Genomic DNA, 26968 nt, shown 5'->3' with positions numbered 1-26968 from the left:
AGAGTTCTTTCTAGGTCAGTGAAATATGCCCTTGGTATTTTAATGGGGAGTGCATTGAACCTATAGATTGCTTTAGGAAGTATGGACATTTTGATAATGTTGATTCTACCAATCCATGAACATGGTATGTTCTTCCATCTCCTTACATCATCCTCTATCTCTTTTTTCAATGTCGTGTAATTTTCTGCATATAGATCCTTTACTTCCTTAGTTAAATTTATTCCTAGGTATCTTAATTTTTTTGGTGCGATGGTAAATGGAATTGCTTTTTTAGTCTCTGTTTCTGTAGTTTCACTGTTGGTGTATAGAAATGCCATGGATTTCTTGGCGTTAATTTTGTATCCTGCTACATTGCCAAATTCATTTATTAAGTCAATTAGTTTCTTAATGGAGTCTTTTGGGTTCTTTATGTACAATATCATGTCATCTGCAAATAAGGATAACTTTACTTCTTCTTTTCCAATTTGGATGCCTTTTATTTCCTCCTCTTGTCTAATTGCAATGGCTAGTACTTCCAGTACTATGTCAAACAGGAGTGGCGAAAGTGGGCATCCCTGTCTTGTTCCTGTTCTTAGAGGGAATGGTTTTAGTTTTTGCCCATTGAGTATAATGTTGGCTGTGGGTTTATCATATATAGCTTTTATTATGTTGAGGTATGATCCTTGTACTCCCACCTTGTTAAGAGTTTTTATCAGGAAAGGGTGTTGGATTTTATCGAATGCTTTTTCTGCATCAATTGATATGACTATATGATTTTTATCTTTCAATTTGTTTATGTGATGTATCACGTTTATTGATTTGCGGATATTGTACCATCCTTTCATTCCTGGAATAAATCCTACTTGGTCATGGTGTATGATCTTTGTGATGCTCTGCTGGAGCCGATTTGCTAGGATTTTGTTGAGGATTTTGGCATCTATGTTCATGAGGGATATTGGCCTGTAATTCTCTTTCATTGAGTTGTCTTTATCTGGTTTTGGTATTAGGGTGATGCTGGCTTCATAGAAGGAGTTTGGAAGTGTTCCTTCCTCTTGAATTTTTTGGAAAAGTCTGAGGAGGATAGGTTTTAGTTCTTCCTTGAATATTTGGTAAAACTCTCCTGTGAAGCCATCTGGCCCTGGGCTTTTGTTTGCTGGAAGCTTTCTGATGACTGTTTCAATTTCTTCCCAAGTCACTGGTCTATTGAGATTTTTAGATTCTTCCTGATCGAGTTTTGGAAGTTTGTATTTTTCTAGGAATATGTCCATTTCCTCCAGGTTGTTCAGTTTGTTGGAATAGAGTTGTTCGTAGTATTTTGTAACAATCCGTTGTATTTCGTTGGGGTCTGTTGTTATTTCACCTCTTTCATTTCTGATTTTGTTTATTTGGGTCCTCTCTCTTTGTTTCTTAGTTAGCCTGGCTAGAGGTTCATCTATCTTGTTTATTCTTTCAAAGAACCAGCTCTTGGTTTTGTTGATCTTATGTATTGTTTTTTTGGTCTCTATGTCGTTTATCTGTGCTCTGATTTTTGTTATTTCCTTCCTTCTGCTTACACTGGGCTTTTCTTGTTGCTCCTTTTCTAACTCTTTGAGTTGTAGAGTTAGATCATCTGTTACCCTTTTTTCTAGTTTTTTGCAATAGGCTTGTAAGGATATGAACTTCCCTCTTAAGACTGCTTTTGCTGTGTCCCATAGATTTTGGATTGTTGTGTTTTCATTGTCATTTGTTTCCAGGATGTTTTTAATTTCTTCCTTGATTTCTCTGGTAACCCAGTCCTTGTTTAATAGCGTGCTGTTTAGTCTCCATGTGTTTGATTTCTTTGGATTATTTTTATTGTAGTTAATTTCCAGTTTTATGCCATTATGGTCTGAGAAGATACTTGATATGATTTCTATCTTCTTGAATTTGAAGAGACTTTGCCTATGACCCAAAATGTGGTCTATCTTTGAGAATGTCCCATGTGCACTTGAGAAGAATGTATATTCTGTGGCTTTGGGGTGGAGTGTTCTGAAGATGTCAATTAATTCCATCTGGTCTAGTGAGTCCCTTAGGATTGATATTTCTTTGCTGATTTTTTGTTTAGATGATTTGTCGAAGGGTGACAGTGGGGTATTAAAATCTCCTACTATGATTGTATTGCTATTAATCTCTCTCTTAATGTCCTCCAGCAGTTTTTTAATGTATTTGGTTGCTCCTGTATTGGGTGCATATATATTTACCAGGGTTATTTCTTCTTGTTGGATTGTTCCCTTTAGTATTATGAAGTGGCCTTCATTATCTCTTATTATGTCCTTCACTCTGAGATCTAATTTGTCAGATATAAGTATTGCTACCCCAGCTTTTTTTTCATTTCCATTTGCCTGGAAAACTTTTTTCCATCCCTTCACCCTCAGTCTGTGTGCATCTTTTTTTCTGAGGTGGGTTTCTTGTAGACAACAGATGTATGGGTCTTGTTTTCTTATCCAATCTGTTACCCTATGTCTTTTGATTGGAGCATTTAATCCATTTACGTTTAAGGTTATTATTGATAGGTACACATTTGATGCCATTTTTATTCTATACCCGTGTTCCTTCTTCACTTCCTATTTCTTTATTTTTACAGTAGACCCTTTAGCATTTCTTGCATTGCTGGTTTGGTGGAGATAAATTCCTTCAGTCTTTTTTTGTCTGTGAAGCTCCTGATTTCCCCTTCAATTTTGATTGATAGCCTTGCTGGGTACAGTATTCTTGGATTCAGACCCTTCCTTTGCATGACTTTGTATATTTCATCCCATTCCCTTCTGGCCTGGTAAGTTTCTGTTGAGAAATCAGTTGCTAGTCTGATGGGGGTTCCTTTGTATGTAACTTCCTGTCTCTCTCTGGCTGCTTTTAAGATTCTTACTTTGTCATTGTTGTTTGCCAATTTGATTATAATGTGCCTTGGAGTCTGTCTTCTGGGATTCATTTTGCTTGGGACTCTGCGAGCATCTTGGATTTGTGTGGGTTTTTTCTTCTCTATTTCAGGAAAGTTTTCTGTCATTATTTCTTGAAATACTTTTTCCATGTCTACCTCAGTTTCCTTTCCTTCTGGAACCCCTATTATTCGAATATTATTTTGTTTTGTAATGTCCCAAAGCTCCCGTAGGCTCTCCTCCTGCTTTTTAATCTTTTTTTCTAGAAGCTGCTCTACTTGGGTATTTTTTTCCATCTTATCTTCTAGCTCACTGATGCGGTCCTCTGCTTCCTCTAGTCTACTCTCAATGCTTTCTATTGAGTTCTTCATGGTAGCGATGTCATTTTTCATTTCTTCTTGGTTCTTCTTCAATTCCTCATGGTTCTTCTTCAGTTCCTCATGGTTCTTCCTCATTTCTTCTTGGTTATTGTCAAATTTCTCTTCCATTCTTTTTAGCCATCCTATGATCATTATTCTGAATTCTTGCTCTGGTAGGCTGCTTACCTCGGGCTCGTTTACTTCCTTTTCTGGTGATGCCTGCTTTTCTTTCATGTGCGGACTATGTTTTTGTCTCCCCATGGCCTCTCTTCTCAGGATGTCTGGTTATGTGGTGTTCCTTCTCCTGCGTTGATTTAAAATTTCAAAATACAAACACTACCTGGTACAACACAAGAGGCACTTAACAGGAATGTACTTACAATATTAATAACCTTTAGTAAAGGTGACCACTAGAGAAAGGCAACTTAGGGGATAGGAGAGAAGGAAGAAAGGTAAAAATAAAATAAAGAAAAATTTTAAAAAGTAAAAATTAAAATTAAAAAAATTTAAGTAAATAAAATAAAAAAAAGAGGGATAAAGAGATAGAAAAAGAGGAAAAAAAGTAATGACAAAATAAAGTTGGAAAACAGGGAAAAAAAGAAAGGAGAGAGAGAGAGAAAGAGAGAGAAGAAGCAAACTAAAAGAGAAATGGGAAACAAACTATATATATGTGGAGAAAACTGCCATAGAACAACCACTGAACCCAGCCAATGCCAGTAACAATACTTGGAGATTAATACAAACTACAATATCCCCTATTATTAAGTAAGGCTATGATATACAGAAGTAAAAGATACAAACAAAAACAGAGTATTTAAAAAAAAAATACAAAGCAACAATAACAACACAGTAATAAGCATAACAATTTCACTAACAAGCCTAAAAATTCACAATAATCAACCTTCACACAAACAATGCGAAAAGGATAGAGGGGAGAACAATTTTTCTTTCTTTTTTTTTTTTTTTTTTTTTTTTTTAACTAGTTAATCTAGTGCAGAGATTGGTATTTATACACTTGGATCAGGGGTTGGAACATAGGTCTATACGTATAGTGAGAGTTTTAACAGGGGGTATACAGAAAGAATAGAGGAAAAACTAAAGCCAGAAAGGGATAGGATAAACTGTAGACTAAAAGGGTAAAGTTTAGCAAGAGAGTGATGGTGTAAAGATCGAGTTGAGATAGGGTTGAATGATGCTATAGTAGAGATTAAAATAGAATGAAGGTTACTCCCAAGGTAAAATAAAGAAAAAAAATAAAATGGTACTGAAGAGGGAAAGAAAAAAAAAATTTACAAAATAGCAGTAGTAATAGTGATGATAGAGATTGAAAAATGTAATAATTAAAAAGGTAAAATCAAGTAAGAAAAAAAAATCGTTTCTTAAGTAAAAGATATAAAAAATGAAGATTAAATAAAAGAGGTAAAAAATGAAAATAAAATAATAGTAAAATTAGCATAAAAATGTCCAGTAGTGGTCATTCACTTCCTCTGTTAATGTATTTGGCACTCCTGATTCTCGGCCCAGAAAGTCTTGCAGTTCCCAGCATTTCACTGCACCTCAGATTTGTAAGGTAATCCTTAATTTTAAGTAGACTATATCTTAGTTATTTGTGTCCATTTATTTTTGATTAATTAAAAGATAAAAGAAAAGAAAAGAGAAGGAAAAAAAAAAAAAAAAAAAAAAAAAAAAAGGCAGTTTGTAATTCAGCTCTTAGGTGTCAGTGTTACTGGTTTGACCTCCCAGTCTTTTGGTTGCTCTGGCCTTCTTTCTCTATGGCTCTAGCTGGCAGGGTGCCAGCTGGCTCCCAGACTATCTCTTCTGGTACAGATCCCTTGTTTCCAGGAAGGCAATTTCCCCCTGCAATTTCCCCGGATATGCCCAACTGGGCAGTCCTTCCCTAGTATTCAGAAGCAAGGGGGTGAAGGGGATCAGGCACCAAGGTGTCCAGATGTTCCGCCCTTGGCGAAACAGCCGAGATTCTTAACGCTCTGTCCAGTGACCTGTGGCGTTTTAAACAAGTCCCGCTTCTGGGGAGGATTACGTCAAACCCAGCACTAGGTGTCGCTGCAGCCTTCTTTGGGTGCTGCTTGCGGGCGGTAGTGCGCGCTCCCGGCTACCCTGAGGGAGGGATTGGAGCTCCCCGGCTACCGTAGCTGTCTGGGCCGCGGGACCCCGGTCCCCTAGGCTGTCCCCGCAAACTCTGACCTTTCCGTGGGTGACCGAAGAACTCCCCGGATTCCACGCGCCCGTGTCGATTCGGGCGTCTCAGCTGCTCAATGGACCTCCCCGCTGTGTGTTTTTCCAGGCCTCAGGGATGCTCCTCCTTTCCTGGTAAGATGGCGCTGCCTTCTCTCCGCGAGAGCTCGCTGGGAGAGCCGCCGCAGCCGCGGCAGTGCTGGCCTCTTGGTCGGAAATCCTGTCCAGCGGACCTTTCCTTACCTTCCTAGAGAATTCCGAAGCCCCTTAGCTGCCAATCAACATTCCCTGAGCGACTCAGATGCTGTTTCTATCTGTTCTGGGACCAGAGTCAGAACAAGTCCAACTGTTCGGTCGCCATCTTCAAGCTCCGCCAAAATATATTTTTAAAACAAAACAAAACACTTTCTCCTACAGGAGCCGTGGAATACATATTTGGTGTGATCATGTTGAGTCCCAGGAAGAAAACAGCACAAACCCACGCAGGGGAGCCCAGTTACAGCTGCTTTCTGTATGGATGCGGGAGATGCTCCTGGAAGAGGGATGGGTGGCTTATGGCCTGAGGCAGTGCATCGCAGTTCTTCAGCCAGACAGGGAGCACATCATACTGATGGCGCACCAGGTCTCTTCCAGACCTCACACATGAACTTCTCCATCTTCTCCAGGGCATGGAGTGCATGCAGCAGAAGGGTGAGGACCGCACCTCCTCCTCCTTGGCATGCTTGCTCTTCCTTATGTGGGTCATTGATTTCCCATTTGCAGTTCTTCTCTATCAGTGGCTCCAGTTTTACCAGCTCCACTGTGTCAGTTTCCCTAATACTAGCAGGATTGCACTGTGCCACCACCAGCCCTTTGTGAGTAGACATCTTACTGGTCCCTCAATACCCTGTAGCTTCGGCATGTTAACAGGCTGGATGTCTCATTCCCAAGAGGCAGAGATCTCTCTCTCTGAAGGTAGACACACCTAGTGGCAGGCTCAGCTGGAAGCTAGGGCCCTGCACCACACTCCAAAGCCCAGCAGGTGATTGGTTGCCCACTGGCTGGGATCTTCGCACTCTCCCAGGCTTTGTTCCTGTGCTGGCAGGGGCCACTTACAGTGAGGCTAGAGTTTCTGAGCACCAGATAGGCCTGTGCTCATTCCAGCTCCCATTCCCTCCGAGCTCCATCAAGGACTTGTACAGAGAGCAGCAGCTGCAGTGGGCTGCTTTCATGTGAGTTACTCCAACTTCACAAGGATTTATGAAACATCGTTACAGACATTTTTATAATCAGGAATTGTTACTTAGTATGAACAAATTATCTTTATAAAAACTGGTTTCTCCAAAGTACTTAAATGGCTATGCAAAGGTTATAAAGAAAATTCAAGATCCTACACCAGTGGTTGGCAAATTCATTAGTCTACAGAGCCAACTATCAACAGTACAATGATTGAAATTTCTCTTGAGAGCCAAAATTTTTAAACTTAAACTATATAGGTAGGTACACTGTTATTAATTTAATTAGGGTACTCCTAAGCTGGCCTTTGGTAAAAACTCAAGGGGCCAAAGAGCCGCATATGGCTGAGAGATGCAATTTGCAGACCACTGTCCTAGACCAAAGGTCAGCAAGCTGTTTCTTGACCAGCCAGAGTGTAGATAAATGGTGTTTGGCCTGTTTTAAAACTGCATTCAAATAAATCTTTAGTTGTGGATACTAGAGTGTGAATTTCATATAATTTGGATGTATTAGGCTACAAGGCATCATTTGAACTTACAGGATAGATGCCCAGGGTGCAGGCTGCCCAGGCACTAGGCCTCATTAGGAATCTCTAAGAGAGAGGCCAAAGGCCAGGGATGTTGTGGCCCTGAGCATCTCTGGGACTCTCCAAGAGTAAGGCCAACAGCTGAGCTACTGGGACCCCATGTTCTTTAGACTGTCTGAGAAGAAATCTTGGTCTTGGGGACTATTTGACTATGACAGTTTAGACACCAAGACTAACATCAGTCTTTTATGATATCATGAAACACATTGACAAGTCACAACACAATTCTTGTGTTGTTAGTGGCAACTTACAATGAGTATAAATGGTCTGAACATTATATTGGCCTGCAGGGACCAGACACTCATTCAAACACTCCCATTGCTTCTGAGATCCATCATGAGCCTGTACAGCACATGTGTCAAACACAAGGCCCGCGGGCCAAATCAGTCCCTCCAGGCCTTGCAATGTGGCCCGCACCGCGCTGTCATCACTGCGCTCCGCTGCGTTTCCATCACAATGACAGTTTATGACTGTTCAGTAAACCATTCGGCCCGCGATTTAGGCTGGATTTTAGATTTTGGCCCCTTCTCTGATTGAGTTCGACACCCCTACTGTACAGAGAGCAGCAGCTGCCATGGACTGGTCCACTTGAGTGTACACTACCATCACATGAAATTATAAAAGCATATGCATAGATTAGAGGCCCAGTGCATGAAAATTCATGCACTGGAAGGGTGGGGGGGGGGGGTCCCTCAGCCCAGCCTTCTCCCTCTTATAGTCCAGGAGCCCTCAGGGGTGGGAGGCGACCCAGCAATCAGGGGAAGGCGATGCCCCATCACACCTCTGCTGCTGCCACTGCCAGCCCTGGTTACCTGAGCTTTGGGCAGCCCTAGGTGGCTGGGCAGCTGCCATCCAAGGCTAGCCTATACCACAGGCTGGCCCTTGTGGGACTAGGGGGCTGATAAGACAGGGGAACTTCAGAGGCAGGTGGGGCTGAGGGGACTATATGTCTCCATCATATGGCTGTGGACATCACCATTTTTTAGGGCAGGGCAGTCAATTAGCATATTCCCTCTTTATTGACTGTGGGTGCCGCCATCTTTGAAATGGTGTAAGGGTCAATTAGCATATTCACTCTTTATTAGGTAGGATGTTCCAGAATGTTTCTATATCCATGAAAGTCAAAAGCATAGTTATCTATCATGAAAATGATTGTTTCTAGTAAAACAGACCTCACCAATGTTTCTAAAGAGCTATGTAAAAATTATAAAGGGAATTCACAATCTGAGATCAGATGTCAGCAACCTTTTCTGCATCATAAAGTAAATGGCTATGGTCTCTTTATTTTTTTTTCTTGTTTAAGATCTTTATTTAAATGCACACTAACGTAATTTACATTTTCAATGGCTGTTATGATACAGACCTCTGTTGGATTTTTATTACCTAATGCTTTACTAAATAATGAGCTAATGAAATCTTAAGTCCTCAGGATCAATATCTAGAAATTGGACAGTAAGGACAAAGACTTCTGATTCAATACCAAAATGCCTTCTGAAAACCAAATGGTTGCCAACTTATTTCCAGTAGCAAAGTTCTTGAGCTAGCTTATAGTCTCTTTAAAATCCAATTCTTTTTTCATAGTTTGACTGTCATAGACAATATGCAAACAAATAGGTGTGACTCTATTCAAATAAAATTTGTGGACAATAATCTGCAAATTTCATATAATGGTACTAGTTACCACGTGCACGAATTCATGTACAGGTGGGGTCCAGCTGGCCCGCCCTAATCAGGGCCAATAAGGGCCAGGATGGGAGGGGGAAGTGAGGGCCCTGCAGGAGACCAGCCAGCCCCAACCTGGTGTGGGGGCCAATTAGGGATAGGGCCAAATGGAGGAAGGGGCTGCAGGAGGTTGGAGGGCTGGCTTTGCCCCCGATTGGGCATCATAGCAACTGGTCATTCCTGTCATTCTGGTCTTTCTAGTCGCTTGGCTTTTATATATCTACTAGTGGCCCAGTGCACAAAATTTGTGTATATTAAAGGGGAATATATATACATTTTAATTTTTTTATTGATTAAGGTATCACATATTTGTCATCATCCCCCCATTTCCATCCCACACCCCTGCCCACGCATGCTCCACCCCCTTGTTTTCCTTGACCACTGCTTAGGCTCATATGTATGCATGCACCCAAGTCCTTTGGTTCATCCCTCCCCCTTATTCCCACCCTCCCCTACCTTCCCTCTAAGGTCCAACAGTCTGATCCATGCTTCCTTGACCCTGGGTCTGTTCTTATTCATCAGTTATGTTGTTCATCATTTCCTCTAGATGAGTGAGATCATGTCTTACTAGAAATACACTTATAAGAACCGAAAATGAGACAAGCAATAATGGTTATGCTGAAAGGCAAATGAATTTGTCTATAGTGTGTTTTTTTCTGGGCCAACAGTTCTTTTGAGACCCAATTTCAATGCCAAACAGTTCCTTATGAGTACATGTCAGCAATGATATTTCAGTTCTGGATGGTGGACAAATGGTAGTATGTAGGTCTGACCCTCTCTGATTTGGTCCTGAGCAACCTGCAGTGACACACTAGTTTGGCAAGGTGAAATGTCAGTGTCTTCCATCTCTGGAATGCTTCTCTTTTGAATTCATGGCTGGAGTAGTCCTGTCAATTCCTCTCTGTTGCCAGAATCCACAGGGTCTCAGAGTTGTTTTATGAAAATATACAAACATATTCTCGACCAAAAGTTAGTAATGGAATATTTTCTATAAAATTGGCTTAGGATCATGTTTCATTTCTTGCCCAAATGATTTCCCTCTGTATTGTTTTGATACTGTAATTGTTTTTCATGGGTGTCTTACTGTGAGCATTACACTAAATTTTCTAAAGTAAAAATTTTCTAGATGTAATTTACTTACAGGATATTTTTCCTTACATGATATTCTTCTACCATCCCCCCTTTTTTGATTTAAATTTTAGGGGGCTTTTGAAATTTTTATAATGTAGTCTTGATAGCTTTTAAATTTTAATTTTTTGCACTATAATATCACTGCTTTAGGTTCATTACATGTTATGCAATTTTATCATGAGATGAACTACCAATAAAAATTTTAGTTAACACTTTAGGAACTGTTTTGTCCAGTACAATTAATTTTTCTAGAATATTCACTTATTTCAATTATCCTATTTAAATTAGCCTGAAAACTTGTATACTATTTACCATGTAAATATTAGTGGAAAGGATTATTTGCCTTCTTGATCAGGCCCTAAGCATTCCTGGTGGTAGGCTGGATTTAGATATCAAAAACCACTTCCCCTCACCATGGGTACAAGACAACTCAAACAAGTCTTAATGCAGTAAGAGAGTAGCTGCTGTCAGCCAAGTCTCTGTCTGTTACCCAGGTCACGATTTTAGCTGGGCATGAGAAGGTAAGCAGCCGTGGGGGCAGGAGACTTTCCTCAGAAGGTGTAAGGGTTGAAGCCCTTGCAAAGTTGGGGAGGTCGAGGGTCTGTGCCCCACCTTTGTTGCTCCCCAAGTTCTCTCCTGATGGTCCCTCTGCGACTGTGCCTGTCTTAGGTTGTTTCTTCCTTGGTGAATCTTACCCATCTCTGGCTAACCAGCCATCCTCCTGGGCTAAGCAGGGTAATGTGAGGTTCAGTTCTATTTCCTGAGTAGCCTATGGCCTCCATGCCAAGCATCTGCCTTGGGATCGCCTTGCCTGCTGGTGAGGCCCCAGCACTGATCACATAACTTGTGAAACCCAGGTTTCTTCTCCAGGGAGGGCCCTGCTCACCCCACTGGGCCAGGCAGATCCATGATACCAGCCATCACGAGGTTTCAAACTCGGCATAAACAGAAAGCTCAGGCAACAGTTATGAGCACCTGGATTGTGAGAAGGAGGTCCCTCTTGGCCAAAAGGACAAGAGGGACTAATATAGAATGCACAAGTGCCTTCCTAAGGGTCTCTCTACACAGTGGAAAGGATTAAATCCATTCATGTCCTTTTCAAATTGCTGCCAGATATTCAAAGAATTTAGTTTGTAAGTTTGTTTGGGATAATATGCTATTGTAATTCTAAAATATCTAGAGATGTGTTACCTTTGTCTCCAAGTACCAAAGAAAAGATTTTTTATTGATACCCAAGGGTCCGAGGTACTATTATAGGTAATGGGGGTAATACAAATCTGAGAAAAAAATTATAATGTCATTGTAGAATAATATCATGTAAGAATATTCTTTGCTCTAGGCCATGGCAATTTCCATTTAAACTGGCTGCCAATTTCTTTTTATATAGACAAGGTATTTGTTACATTGTCTATACCTCTCCCAGGAGCAAGTAATGACAGTCCCTTCCTTTGGTGTCTGCACAAGCCAAAAATCTCTCTTTAATTTTACATACAAAGGAGCAATGGTTTGGTTTTGTGTCATACAAAAGGGAAGCTGGATGGAGACACTTGTGTAATTATATTTCCTTGTCTCACCCAAGGTCTTCCTGTATGACCAAGGTGTTTGATGTTATTGGTGACTACATCAGGAGGGGGATCAGCCCATGTAAGGGGTCTTAGCCATGAAGGGTCAGGAGCATAAGTCCAAAATATTTCCTCATTTGCCCCAGGTAATATTACCATAGGTCTGATGATTGCTAGCATGGCTAGGAAGGCATTCTCAGGCATTCTTGGGTTTTTGATTAACTCACAATTTCTTCCCTGAGGTTTGATGTTCTGATGGATGTTTCTCTGTCTCTGGATCTATTTTTTCCCCGCATCAGTTTATGTTGTTCATTATATTCCACAAATGAGTGAGATCATGTGATATTTATCTTTCTCTGCCTGGCTTATTTCACTTAGCATAATGCTCTCCATCTCCATTCATGTTGTTGCAAATGGTAAGAGCTCCTACTTTTTTACTGCAGCATAGTATTCCATTGTGTAGATATACCACAGTTTTTTTTTAATTCATTCATCTGCTGGTGGGCACTTAGGCTATTTCCAAATCTTAGTTATGGTGAATTGTGCTGCTATGGACATAGGAGTGCATATATCCTTTTTGATTGATGTTTCTAGTTTCTTGGGATATATTCCTAGAAGTGGGATCATTGGGTCAAGTGGGAGTTTCACTTTTAGTTTCTGGAATAAACTCCATACTGTTCTCCACGGTGGCTGCTCCAGTCTGCATTCTCACCAGCAGTGCACGAGGGTTCCTTTTTCTCTGAATCCTCAGCAGCATTTGTCATTTGTTAACTTGTTGATAATTCTGACAGGTGTGAGATAGTACCACATTATTGTTTTGATTTGCATCTCTCTGATGATTACTGACTGAGCAGGTTTTCATATGTCTCTTGGCTTGCCTTCTGTCTTCTTTCAAAAAGTGTCTATTTAGATCAGTTGCCCATTTTTTTATTGAGTTTTTTTTTATCTTCTTTTTTAAAGCTGCTTGCATGAGTTCCCTGTAAATATTGGAGATTAAACCCTTATCATTGATATAATTTGCAAATATGTTCTTCTATGCAGTGGGCTTTCTTAATGTTTTATTGATGGTTTCCTTTGCTGTACAAAAGCTTTTTATTTTGATGTAGTCCCATTTGTTTATTTTCTCTTTAGCTTCCATTGCCCTAGCAGCACTATCAGTGAAGATGTTCTTTCGGCATATGTCAGAGACTTTTCTGCATAAAGATTCCTCTAGTATTTTTATGGTTTCCCATCTTATGTTTAAGACCTTTATCCATTTTGAGTTTACTTTTGTGTATGGTGTAAGTTGGTGGTCTAGTTTCATTTTTTTGCACGTATCTGTCCAATTTTCCCAACACCATTTATTGAAGAAACTGTCTTGACTCCATTGTATGTTCATGTCTCCTTTGTCAAATATTAATTGAGCATAGTGATTTGGATCAATTTCTGGGTTCTTTATTCTATTCATTGATCTATATGTCTGTTCTTGTGCCAATACCAGGCTGTTTTGAGAACAGTGACTTTTTAATATAGCTTGATATCTGCTATTGATATCCCTTCTTACTTTGTTCTTCTTTCTCAGGATTGCTGTAGCTATTTGGGCTCTTTTTTTAATTCCGGATAAATTTTTGGAAAGTTTGTTCTAGGTCTGTGAAATAGGCTGTTGATATTTTAATGGGAAGTGCATTGAATTTATAAATTGGTTTGGGTAGTATGGACATTTTGATGATGTTGAATCTACCAATTCATGAACATGGTATGTTCTTCCATCTGTTTATATCTTCCTCTATCTCTTTTTTCAGTGTTGTGTAGTTTTCCACATATAGTTCCTTTACCTCCTTAGGTAAGTTTATTCTAGGGGAAATGGTGAATAAAGACTGATGAATAAAAACAGACCCAGGGTCAAGGAAGCATAGATCAGACTATCAGACCTCAGAGGGAAGGTAGGGGAGGGTAGGAATAAGGGGGAGGGATGAACCAAAGGACTTGGGTGCATGCATACATATGAGCCTAGGCAGTGGTCAAGGAAAACAAGGGGGTGGAGCATGCGTGGGCAGGGGTGTAGGATGGAAATGGGGGGATGATGACAAATATGTGATACCTTAATCAATAAAAAATTAAAATGTATATACATTCCCCTTTAATATACACAAATTTTGTGCACTGGGCCACTAGTAGATATATAAAAGCCAAGCGACTAGAAAGACCAGAATGACAGGAATGACCAGTTGCTATGATGCCCAATCGGGGGCAAAGCCAGCCCTCCAACCTCCTGCAGCCCCTTCCTCCATTTGGCCCTATCCCCAATTGGCCCCCACACCAGGTTGGGGCTGGCTGGTCTCCTGCAGGGCCCTCACTTCCCCCTCCCATCCTGGCCCTTATTGGCCCCGATTGGGGCGGGCCAGCTGGACCCCACCTGTACATGAATTCGTGCACTGGGCAACTACTGTGTTTCTCTGAAAATATGACATCCTCTGAAAATAAGACCTAGCGCATGGAAAGATAAGACATCCCCTGAAAATAAGACCTAGCGCAACTTTGGGAGATAAAATTAATATAAGACACTGTCTTATTTTCAGGGAAACAGGGTAGTACAATTAAATGGAATTTGCAGGTTATTGTCAACAAATTTTATTGGAATAGAGTCACACCTATTTGTTTGCATATTGTCTATGACTGTCAAATTATGAGAAAAGAATTGGATTTTAAAGGGACCATAAGCCATTTATTCTCTGATGCAGAAAAGTTGCTGACATCAGATCTCATTTGTTTATTTTTTCTTTAGGTTCTATTGCTCTAGGAGCAGTATCAGTGAAGTTCTTTCAGCATATGTCTGAGATTTTACTGCCTGTGGATTCCTCTAGTATTTTTATGGTTTCCCATCTTTTGTTTAATTCCTGTATCCATTTTGAGTTTATTTTTGTGTATGGTGTAAGTAGGTGATCTAATTTCCTTTTGTTTTTTTTTTTTGTATGTATCCGTATATTTTCCCCCACACCATTTATTGAAGAAAATATCTTAACTCCATTATATGTTCATGTCTCCTTTGTCAAATATTAATTGAGCATAGTGGTTTGGGTTGATATCTGGATTCTAGATTCTATTCCATTGATCTATAAGTCTATTCTTGTGCCAGTATCAGGCTCTTTTGAGAACAATGGCTTTGTAATACAGCTTGAAATCTGGTATCCCATCTACTTTACTCTTCTTTCTCAGGATTTCTGTGGCTATTCAGGGTAATTTTTTTATTCCAGAGAAATTTTTGGAGAGTTCTTTCTAGGTCTGTGAAATATGCCATTGGTATTTTAATGGGGAGTGCATTGAATCTGTAGATTGTTTTGGGTAGTATGGAAATTTTAATGATGTTGATTCTACCAATTCATGAACATGTTCTTCCATCTGTTTACATCTTCTTATAGCTCTTTTTTCAGTGTCCTGTAGTTTTTCAAGTATAGGTCTTTTACTTCCTTAGTTAAGCTTATTCCTAGATATCTTAATTTTTTTGATGCAATGGTAAATGGGATTGCTTTTTTAGTCTCTTTTTCTGTAATTTCACTATTGGTGTATAGGAAGGCCATAGATTTCTTGGCATTAATTTTGTATCCTGCTACATTCCTGAAGTCATTTATGAAGTCTATTGGATTTTTGATGGAGACTTTCAGGGTTTTTTTTTTTTTATGTACAATATCATGTCATCTGAAAATAAGGACAGCATTACTTCTTCTCTTCCAATTTGAATGCCTTTTATTTCTTCTTCTTGTTTAATTGCAATGGCTAATACTTCCAGTACTATGTCAAACAGGAGTGGTGAGAGTGGACATCTCCTGTCTTTTTTCTGTTCTTAGAGGAAATGATTTTAGTTTTTGCTCATTGAATATGATGTTAGCTGTAGGTTTATCATATATAGCTTTTATTATGTTAAGGTATAATCCTTCTATTCCTACCTTGTTGAGAGTTTTGATCAAAAAGGGTCTTGGATTTTGTCAAATACTTTTTTTTTTTTTTGCATCAATTGATATGACTATGTGATTTTTATCTCTCAGTTTGTTTATGTGATGTATCACATTTGTTGACTTGCGTTATTGTACCATCCTTGCATTCTGGGGATAAATCCTAGTTGGTCATGGTATATGATCTTTCTGATGTACTGCTGGATCTGATTTGCTAGAAATTTGTTGAGGATTTTGGCATCTATGTTCATGAGGGATATTGACCTGCAATTCTTTTTCATTGTGTTGTCTTTATCTGGTTTTGGTATTACTGTGATGCTGTTTCATAGAAGGAGCTTGGAAGTGTTCCTTGCTCTTGAATTTTTTGAAATAGTATGAGGAGGATAAGTTTTAGTTCTTCTTTGAGAGTATCTGGCCTCAGGTTTTTGCTTGCTATAAGTTTTTTGATGACTACTTCAAGTTCTTCCATAGTTATTGGCTTATTGAGTTGTTTACCTTCCTGATTGAGTTTTGGAAGGTTATATTTTTCTAGCAATATGTTCATTTCCTCCAGGTTGTCCAGTGTGTTAGAATAAATTGGTTCATAGTGTTTTGTAATAATCCTTTGTATTTCTTTGGGGTCTGTTGTTATTTCACCTCTTTCATTTCTGATTTTGTTTATTTGAGTCCTCTCTCTTTGCTTCTTGGTAAGCCTGGCTAGAGGTTCATCAATCTTGTTTATCCTTCCAAAGAACCAGCTTTGGTTTTGTTGATATTTTGTATTGTTTCTTTGATCTCTATGTCATTTATCTCCATTGTGATCTTTATCATTTCCTTCCTTCTGCTTACACTAGGCCTTTCTGGTTGCTCCTTTTCTAACTTTTGAGTTGTAAGGTTAGGTGATTTATTACCATTATTTGTTTGTTTGTTTATTTATTTATTTGCAGTAGGTTTGTATAACTATGAAACTTCCCTCTCAAGATTGTTTTGCTGTGTCCCATAGATTTTGGATAGTTGTGTTTTCATTGTCATTTTTTGGCATAATGTTTTTTATTTCTTCCTTGATCTCTCTGGTAATCCATTCATTATTTAATAGCATGCTGCGTAGTCTCCATGTGTTTGATTTTTTTGGATTGTTTTTATTGTAGTTGGTTTCCAGTTTTATGCCACTGTGGTCTGAGAAGATGCTTGATATGATTTCTATCTTCTTGAATTTGGAGAGACTTTGCCTATGTCCCAACATAGTGTCTATATTTGAAAATGTACATGTGCACTTGAGAAGGATGTATTTTCTGTGGCATTGGGTTGAAATGTTCTGAAAATGTCAATTAATTCCATCTGGTCTAGTGAGTCATTTAAGATTGATGTTCCTTTGCTGATTTTTTGTTTAGAGGATATGCCCAATGGTTATAGTGGGGCATTAAAGTCTCCTACTATGATTGTATTGCTGTTAATCTCTCCCTTGATATCCTCCATGAGTTTTTTTTTTTTTTTTTAATGCATTTGGGTGCTCCTGTATTGGGTGCATATATGTTTACTAGAGTTATTTCTTCTTGTTGGATTGCTCCCGTTAGTATTATGAAATGGCCTTTCTTATCTTTTGTTATGTCCTTCACTTTGAGATCTAATTTAGTTAGATATATGTATTACTACCCCAGATTTTTTTTTTCCATTTTCAGTCGCCTGGAATAACTTTTCCCATCCCTTAACCCTCAGTCTGTGTGCGTCTTTTTTTCTGAGGTGGGTTTCTTATAGACCACAGATATATGGGTCTTGTTTTCTTATCCAATTTGTAACCCTATGTCTTTTGATTGAGGCATTTAATCTATTTACATTTAAAATTATTATTGGTAGGTACTTATTTGTCACAATTTTTATTCTTTTCAGCTGTGTTCCTTCTTTTCTTTCTTCATTCCTTTCTCTTTCTTTTTTCCTTTCTCTTTCTATCTTCCTTTCTCTTTCTTTCTTCCTTTCTCTCTTTCTTTCTTTCTTTCTTTCTTTCTTTCTTTCTTTCTTTCTTTCTTTCTTTCTCTCTCTCTCTCTCTCTCTCTCTCTCTCTCTCTCTCTCTCTCTCTCTCTCTCTTTCTTTCTTTCTTTCTTTCTTTCTTTCCTTTTTTACAGCAGACCATTTAGAATTTCTTGCATTCCTGGTTTGGTTGTAATAAATTCCCTTAGTCTTTTTATTTTATTTTATTAATATGAAGCTCCTGATTTCAGCTATAATTTTGATTAATAGCCTTGCTGGGTAAAGTATTCCTGGATTCAGAACATTTACTTGCATGATTTTATATATTTCATTTTATTCCCTTCTAGTCTGATGAGTTTCTGTTGAGAAATCAGTTGCTGGCTTACTCATGGCTTGCAGAGAGGGCGGACTGAGTTTGCTACTGGCTTACTCCAGGCATGCAGAGAGGGGGGGCAGATAATATGCAGCTGGCTTTCTTGTTCAGGAGGAAAACAGAACCACCCTATAGCTCTGATAAACGACACCAGTCAGGGAGAGGCCAGACTGCCATGCAGTGGGCAGAGATCTCTCGGAGGCATGTGAAGCAAGTGGCCATTACTGCGGGGCTGACAAAAAACTGAAGCTTGTCGGCACCATCTCGAGACTCTGCCCCATCCGAGTGGAGCATGGAAGCCCTCCCGGAGGCTGGCTTTTTCTTTCGCCATGAATAGGACTCTCCTGAGGAAGGACGAATCCAGAGCTTGTCTGCACCTATACCAAAGAGGTGCACATGCCTGCAACCAATCTTGTGGGACTCACTTGCTGTGCCACCCTGAGACTCCGTCCCATCCAAGAGGAATACAGAAGCACTCCTAGCTGAGACACTGCTGATCCTCACAGCCAATTGGCTTGGAGATCAACCCTTCCCAGTGATATCAACAACAAGCAAGGCTTAACAACAAGACTGCACACAGCCCACAAAGGGCTACACCAACACTGTCCACCTCAAGTAACTGGGAAAGCTATGCTACTGGGCTCTACCAGAACACCTACCACACGAAAATATTCTAATAAATTAGGGAAGAAGCTAAAATGCAGAGGAGAGGCAGGATGCAAAGGAAGGAGATGGAGGGGAGAAAAAAAGAATGGGCATTAAGTTCAAAACTACAGTTATAAGGTTTTTCAAGAATATCCTAAAAAAGGCTGATAAAATAAATGAGACCTATGAGGATATGAAAAGGGATCAACTAGAAATAAAAAGGGATCAACTAAAAATAAAGAAAACATTGTATGAAATAAAAAATATTGCACAGAGTCCTAAAAACAGTCTGGAAGATCTCAAGAATCAAAACAAAGATTTGGAACACAAAGAGCCAGAGGACACTCCTCCACAGAAGCAAGAAGATAAGAGAATCCAGAAAGTAGAGGATAGTGTAAGAAATCTCTGGGACAATTTCAAGCAAGCCAACATCAGAATTATGGAGGTCCCAGAAGAAGAGATACCAAAATAATACTGGAAGAAATAGTGACAGAAAACTTGCTCCACCTGGTGAAAGAAATAAACTTACAAGTCCAGGAAGCGCACAGAACCCCAAACAAAAGGAATCCAAAGAGTACCACACCAAGACACATCATAATTAAAATGTCAAGAGCAGCCTGAACTGGTTTGGCTCAGTGGATAGAACGTTGGTCTGTGGACTGAAGGGTCCCAGGTTTGATTCCAGTCAAACGCATGTACCTTGGTTGCGGGCATATCCCCAGTAGGGGGGGTGTACAGGAGGCAGCTGGTCAATGATTCTCTCTCATCAATGTTTTTAGCTATCTATCTCTTTCCCTTCCTCTCTGTGAAAAATCAATGAAATATATTTTAAAAATAAATAAATAAATAAAATGCCAAGAGCAAAACACAAAGAGAGAATATTAAAAACAGCAAGAGAAAAGCAGGTAGTGACCTATAAAGGAGCACCCATACGATTGTCAGCTGATTTCTCAACAGAAACCATGCAGGCCAGATGGGAATGGCAAGAAATATTCAAGGTGATGAATAGCAAGAACCTACAGCCAAAAATAATCTACCCAGCAAAGCTATCACTCAGAAAAAAAGGCCAGATAAAGAGCTTCACAAATAAAAAAAGCTAAAGGGGTTCATCACCACCAAATCAGAATTATATGAATTGCTGAAGGGGGTTCTTTAGGAAGAGGAAGAAGATAAAGATAAAAATTATGAACAACAAATACATAAATATCAACAAGTGAAAATAAAAGCCAGAGGAATTAAAAAAATCTAATGAACAATATTAACTGGTGAATATAATAGAATAAGAGGTATGGAAGGGGAGTGGACTGACGATTCTCAGGGAAAAGGGATGTGGGGGTGTGGGAAGAGACTGAATAAAAACTGTGCACCTATGGATGAGAACAGTGGGAGGTGGGGAAAGGACAGAAGGTGGGGTGGGAACCTGGTGGAGGGGAGCAATTGAGGGGGGAAGAGGAACATTTGTAATAATCTGAACAATAAAAATTTATTTTTAAAAAATGTATTTGAAACATCAGGTTAGGGCTAGGGCTAGTAGAGAACTGAGTTGGATACTGGTTACAATTGTAATTCAGTCTGAATGAGTTGGCGTTTTTGAAAGAAGGTTCGATAAAAATTTAAAAATTCATATTCGTAGGCCTCAGATGTCTTAAAAAGTAATTTTCATACAGCTGATATGACAGTATGAAAGTATTCAAGACTCTTAGAAATCAAAATGATAAGCTAGTGTTCAAAGTAGTAATAATTTATGTTTAAAGAGTGGGTATAATTGGTTGCAGGCACATCCCCGATGTGGGGTGTGCAGGAGGCAGCTGGTTGATGTTTCTCTCTCATCGATGTTTCTGCCTCTCTTTCTAATATACCCTTCCTCTCTGTAAAAAATCAATAAAAAATATTTAAAAAAAAAATAAAGAGCAGGTATATATGGAAAAAAAACGCTGTATAAACACTTGGAATTCACAATGAATGAGCTTGAATCACTCGGTAAAATAAATCACTGAGAATTCACAATGTAGACCAGGGAAATATATGGGAATGTGCTTCATACACTATGAATACATGTTTAAAGAGGTTTAATATCTGAAGGACACAATTTAGTCACTGAGAAATCTTATTCAAAGAGCTGAGAAGTGAGTGCAATACTGTTTACATTTATTATTCTGTTCAATTGAGTTGGCATTTTTGGAAGAAAGTTGATGAAACACTTAAAAACTCATTTTCATAGATCTGTTATAACAATATGAAAGTGTTCAAATCTCTTAGGAAACAAAATGATAGTTAGGTTAGGGTTCAAATAAGTACTCATTTATGTTTAATGAGCCGGTATATATGGGAAAAGGCTGTATAAACACTTGGAGTTCACAATGAATGAGCTTGAATCACTGCGCAAAAGTGAATCAAACACTGAGAATTCACAATGATAGAATAGGGAAATATTTAGGAATGTACTTAAAACACTACGTATATTTGTTAATAGAGTCCTAATATCTGATGGACACTCTTTAATCACTGGGAAATCATGTTCAAGGTGTAGAGAACTGAGTTGGATACTGGTTACATTTATAATTCAGTTTAAATGAGTTGGCGCTTTTGAAAGAAGGTTTATTAAACACTTAAACATTCGTTTTCAAAGGGATCAGATACCTTAAAATTATTTTCATACATCTTATATGACAATTTAGGGTTAGGGCTAGGGCTAGGGCTATGGTTAGGTTTTGGGCTAGGGCTAGCCTTAGCACTAGGTTAGGTTTAGGATTATGGCTAGGGTTACGATTAGGTCTAGGGCTAGGAGTGGCCTTAGGGTTATGGATAGGACTAAAGTTGGGACTAAGGCCAGGTTTGTGGGTAGGGTTAGGATTAGGGTTAGCATTAAGCCTAAGGTTATGGCTAGGGCTAGGGCTAAGTTTAGGTGTAGGGTTAGCTCTCAAGATAGGGTTAGCAAAAGATAGATATAGAGACAGTAAAGCAACAAGCAGATTGTCAAATTACAGCGGGGAGGGGAGGAGGATCTGGGGGAGATAATAGATCAACCGAAGGACTTGTATACATGCATATAAGTACAACCAATGGACATAAAACTATGGGGAGGGAGGGGCTATGGGGGAGGGAGGGAGGGGGGCAAAAAAAAATCATTAAAATATGTAAAAAAAAATAAATAATTAAATTAAAAAAAAAAGAATATGGAAATAATCTAAATGTACATCTAGTGGGAAAATGGAAAAAAAAAAAAAAAAAAAAAAAAAAAAAAGATAGGGTTAGGTCTTGGGTTAGGGGTAGGGCTTGGATTAGTGCTAGAGTTAGGGCCAGGAGTAGGTTTAGGGTTAGGAATAAGGTTAGGGTTAGGACGAGGGTAAGAGAAAGGACTAGGAGTTGTGTTAGGGTTAGGTTTAGGGATAGAGCTATGGTTTGGGACTAAGGCTGCTGTTGGGGGTAGGGTTTTGGTTAGCATTAGCATTAGGCATATGTTTATGGCTAGGCCTAGGTTTAGGGTTAGGATTAGGGATAGGTTTAGGGATCAGGTTAGGGCTAGGGCTAGTAGTAGTGTGAGGATTAGGGTTTAGGGTTAGTGTTACAATTAGGGCTAGCTCTAGAGCACATGTGTCAAACACAAGGCCCGCGGGCCAAATCCGTCCCACCAGGCCTTGCAATGTGGCCCGCACCGCGCTGTCATCACTGCACTCCGCTGAGTTTCCATCACAATGAGAGTTTATGACTGTTCAGTAAACCATTCAGCCCGCGATTTAGGCTGGATTTTAGATTTTGGCCCCTTCTCTGATTGAGTTCGACACCCCTACAGAGGTATGGTTATGGTTAGGGTGTATAAAACACTTGGAATTCACAATGAATGAGTTTGAAACACGACAAACATAAATCAAACATTGAGAATTCACAATGATAGACTAGGGAAATATTTATGAATGTGCTTCATACACTAGGAATATATGATCAAAGAGTCTTTCTATCTTAAGGACACAGTTTAGTCACTGGGAAATCTTGTGCAAAGAACTGAGAAGTGAGTGTGATACTGGTTACATATAATTCAGTCTTAATGAGTTGGCATTTTTGAAAGAAGTTCCATTAAACATTTAATCATTCATTTTCATAAGGCTTAGATACCTTGAAAAAAATATTTTCATACTGCTTATATGACTGTTTATTGTTAAGGTTAGGGTTAAATCTAGGACTAGTGTTAGGCCTAGTGCTAGAGCTAGGACTAGAATTAGGGCTAGAGCTAGGATTAGGTCTATGGGTAGGTTTAGGATTATGGTAAGAATTAGAGTTAGGACTAGGTATAGGGTTAGGGTTAGAGTTAGGGTTAGGGCTAGGGTTAATTGTAAGGGTTAGGGTTAAGTTTAGGGTTAGGGCTATTATTAGTGCTAGGGTTAGGGTTAGGCCTGGGGATAGTTAGAATTAGTGTAAGCATTAGGGTTAGGGTTAGGGCTAGGGCTAGGGTTAGGGCTAGGGCTAGGACTAGTGTTAGGGTTAGGGTTATTGCCAGGGATAGAACTAGGGCTGTAGGTTAGGGTTAGGTTTATGGTTAGAGCTAGTATTAGGGCTCAGTCTAGGGCTAGAACTATGATAAGTTTAGTGTTAGGGTTAGGTCTAGGGTTAGGGTTAGGGTTAGTGATAAACCCTTGGAATTCACAATGAATGAGCTTGAATCATTGTACAAAATAAATTAAACACTGAGAATTCACAATGATAGACAAGTAAATATTTAGGAATATGCTTCATACATATGTTCAAAGAGCATTAATATCTGAAGGAAACTATTTAGTCACTGGGATATCAGGTTCAAAGTGCAAATAAATGAATTGGATACTGGTTATATTTAAAATTTAGTGTAAATGAGTTGGCATTTTTGAAAGAAGGTTGGTTAAACATTTAAACATTCATTTTCATAAAGCTCAGATACCTTAAAAAGTTATTTTTATACAGCTAATTTGACAGTTTAGGGTTAGGGTTAGGGTTAGGGTTAGGGCTAGTGTTAGGGTTAGGGTTATGGTTAGGGGTAGGGTTAGAATTAAGGTTAGTTCTAGGATTATGGTTAGGGTTAGGATTAGGATTAGATATTTGGCTAGAGTTAGGGCTAGACTTTGAGTTAGGCTTAGGGCCAGGGCTAAGTTAGGGTTTAGGCTAGGGTTAGGTCTAATTTTATGGTTATGGTTATATCTATGGTTAGGGTTATGTTTGGGCTAGGGTTCATGTTAAGTTTAGGGCCAGAGCTAGGGCTAGGGCTAGTTCTAGGGTGAGTGCTAGGGTTATGGTTGGGGTTATGGCTAGACATAGGGCTGGACTAAGGTTAAGGCTAGGGTTAGGTCTAATGTTAGGGTTAGGGCTAGGGTTAGGGTTAAGGTTAGGGCTAAGGTTAGGTTAGATTTAGGGCTAGGGCTAGGGGCTAGGTTAGTTCTATTGTTAGGGTTGTGGTTAGGGGTAGAGTTAGTGTTAGGGTTTGGGTTAGTGATAGACTAGGTTTAGGGCTAGGGTTAGAGTTAGGGATTGGATTTGGTTTAGGGCTAGGGGTAGGATTATGGTTAATACTAGGGTTAGGTCTATGGTTAGGGCTAGAGCTAGGGTTAGGACTAAGGCTAGGTTTATGGTTAGGCCTAGTGTTAGGATTAGGATTAAAGGTAGAGTTAGGGTTAGAATTAGTTTTAGGGCTAGGGATAAGGCTGGGTTAGGGTTAAGGCTAGGGTTAGGGTTAGGTGTAGGGTTAAGGCTAGGGTTAGGATTAGGGTTAGGGTTAGGGTTATTGCTCAGGCTAGGTCTAGGGCTAGAGTTAGGGGTAGGGTTAGAGTTAGGGCTAGGCTTATGGTTATGGTTATGGTTAAGGTTAAGGTTATGGTGTATAATCATCTGGAATTCACAATGAATTAGCATGAATCACTGAACAAAAGTGCACACAACACTGAGAATTCACAATGATAGACTAGGGAAATATTTAGGAATGTGATTGAAACACTAGGAATATATGTTTAAATAGCTTTAATATCTGAAGGAAACTGTTTAATCACTGAGAAATCCTTATAGAAACACTGAGAGCTAAGTTGGATATTGGTTAAATTTATAATTTCATCTAAATGTGTTTGCGTTTTTGAATGAAAGTTGGTTAAACTCTTAAAAATTCATTTTCATAGACCTGATATAACAGTATGAATGTATTAAAAACTCTTAGAAATCAAAATGACCATTAGGCTAGTGTTCAACGTAGTAATAATTTAGGTTTAAAGAGTTGGTTTATATAGAAAAAAGTTCTATAAACCCTTTGAATTCACAATGAATGAGCTTGAATCACTGGATAAAACTGATTTAAACAATGAGAATTCACAATAATAGACCAGGAAAATATTTTAAAAAGTGCTTTACATACTAGGAATACATGTTCAAAGAGCTTTAATATATGTAGGAAGCTGTTTAGTAATTGGGATATCAAGTTCAAAGAGCAGAGATATGAGTTAGATACTGGTTATATTTAAAATTTAGTCAAAATGAGTTGGTGTTTTTGAAAAAAGGTTGCTTAAACATTTAAAAATTCATTTTCATAAGGCTCAGATACCTTAATTACTTTTACACAGCTAATTTGACAGTTTAGGGTTAGGTTAGTGTTAGGGTGAGGGTTATGGTTAGTGTTAAGATTAGAGTTAGGGTTAGAATTAAGGTTAGGGCTAGGGCTAGGGTTATATTTAGGTTTAGGGCTAGGGCTAGGGTTAGGATTAGAGTTATGGTTAGGGTTGAACTAGGGATAAACCTAGAGTTAGGGTTAGGGCTAGGGTTAGTGCTAGTTTTATGGTTACAGTTAGGGTTAGGGTTAGGCCTAGGCTATGGAAATCCCTTTCATGTCCCGCATGGTCCAGGTTTCCGGTTCAGGGTCCCAGTTCTTAAGTGGGGCCACATAAAGAGAGACTAGAAGAAATTTTATTTGGTGATATGGGAGCCAGCTCTGGCCTTGCTATCCCTTTTATTGAGGCTATGGGATACACCCATTACCCTTAAGCAAGTTTGGGAGACACCCATCACCCTTAGGCAGGTAATAAGTGGATTATCATATCAGTAAGGGTTTACATGATTACAAGATGGGGAAGTTGCCTCAGTTACCATTGACTCAATTAGATAGGGAGTGGTTGGCTCTGCCCTTTCAGAGCTTCAAGGTTGACCAGCCTTTGATATTTTTCTATTAGTGAGACAATGATTGGTTACAGGCATCTCCCCCGGTTCTTCCTTTTAAAAAAAATCTTGCCTCTGCAGACCAGAAATAAACATATAAGAACAAAAAATGGCCGAAACTTGTTTGGCTCAATGGATAGAGCGTCGGCTTGGGGACTGAAGGATCCCGGGTTCGATTCTGGTCAAGGGCATGTACCTTGGTTGCGGGCATATCCCCAGTAGGGGGTGTGCAAGAGGCAGCTGATCGATGACTCTCTCTCATTGATGTTTCGAACTCTGTGTCTCTCTCCCTCTCTGTACAATATCAATAAAATATATTTTAAAAAAAGAACAAAAAAATGTTTGAGTCTCAATTTCAATGTTCAACAGTTCTGAGTCCAGTTTCAATGCCAAACATTTTCTTATGTGTATATATCAGCAATGATATTTTAGTTCTGGATGGTGGACAAATGGTGGTAATGCAGGTCTGACTATCTCTGGTTTGGTCTTGGGCAACCTGCAGTGACGCACAGCTACTGACTTCTAGCATGGCAAGGCATCGTCAGCATCTTCCATCTCTAGACTGTTTCTCCTCTTGTCTTCATGGCTGGAGCATTCCTGTCAATTCCTCTCTGTTGCAGGAATCTGCATGGTCTTGGAGTTGTTTTCTGAAAACATACAAATCTATTCTCCACCAAAAGTTAATAAAGGATTTTTTTTCCTGCAAATTTGAATTGGAATCCTTTCTGTCCTTGTCCAAATGATTTTTCCTTTATCTATTTTAACACCATATGTGTTTTTTCATGGGTGTCTTGCTATTAGCATTACAAATGAAAATTAGTTTTCAAAGTAAAAATTTCTAAATGTAATTGACTTTCCGGAATTTTTTCTTACATAACATTACTCAACTATCCCCCCCTTTTTTGATTTAATTATTAGGATGCTTTTGGAAAATTTTTATAATGCAGTCTTGATAACTTTAAATTTTAATTTTTTTGCACAAAAATATGACTGCTTTAGGTTCATTGCCTGTTAAGCAATTTTACCCTGTTTCCCCAAAAATAAGACAGTGTCTTATATTAATTTTTGCTCCCAAAGATGTGCTAGGTCTTATTTTCTGGGGATGTCTTATTTTTCCATGAAGAAGAATATGGTACACATTTATTGTTAAATGAAAATAAAGGAAATTTTATTACCTGTACACCATACAGTAGTATGGTAGTTGTCAACACAAACCAGACAAACTGTGAATCCTACAGTATCAAGAATTTACTCATTTATTCAATGACAATCAT

General features: G+C 39.0%; 1 long non-coding RNA gene across 1 annotated transcript; it reads left to right on the top strand.

Moving 5' to 3' along the window:
- Positions 1-5258: 5258 nt before the first annotated feature.
- On the top strand, positions 5259-25664 carry LOC123652191. Its single transcript, XR_006741357.1, has 3 exons — positions 5259-5270; positions 22905-22911; positions 25469-25664. It is a non-coding gene; the product is annotated as an uncharacterized LOC123652191 (long non-coding RNA).
- The last annotated feature ends 1304 nt before the right edge of the window (positions 25665-26968 follow it).

This window comes from Pipistrellus kuhlii, unplaced genomic scaffold (genome assembly GCF_014108245.1).
Source record: "Pipistrellus kuhlii isolate mPipKuh1 unplaced genomic scaffold, mPipKuh1.p scaffold_m20_p_122, whole genome shotgun sequence".
Lineage (NCBI taxonomy): Eukaryota > Metazoa > Chordata > Mammalia > Chiroptera > Vespertilionidae > Pipistrellus > Pipistrellus kuhlii.
The sequence above is the reverse complement of the archived record's forward strand: the minus strand, read 5'-3'. Positions and strand labels throughout refer to the sequence as shown.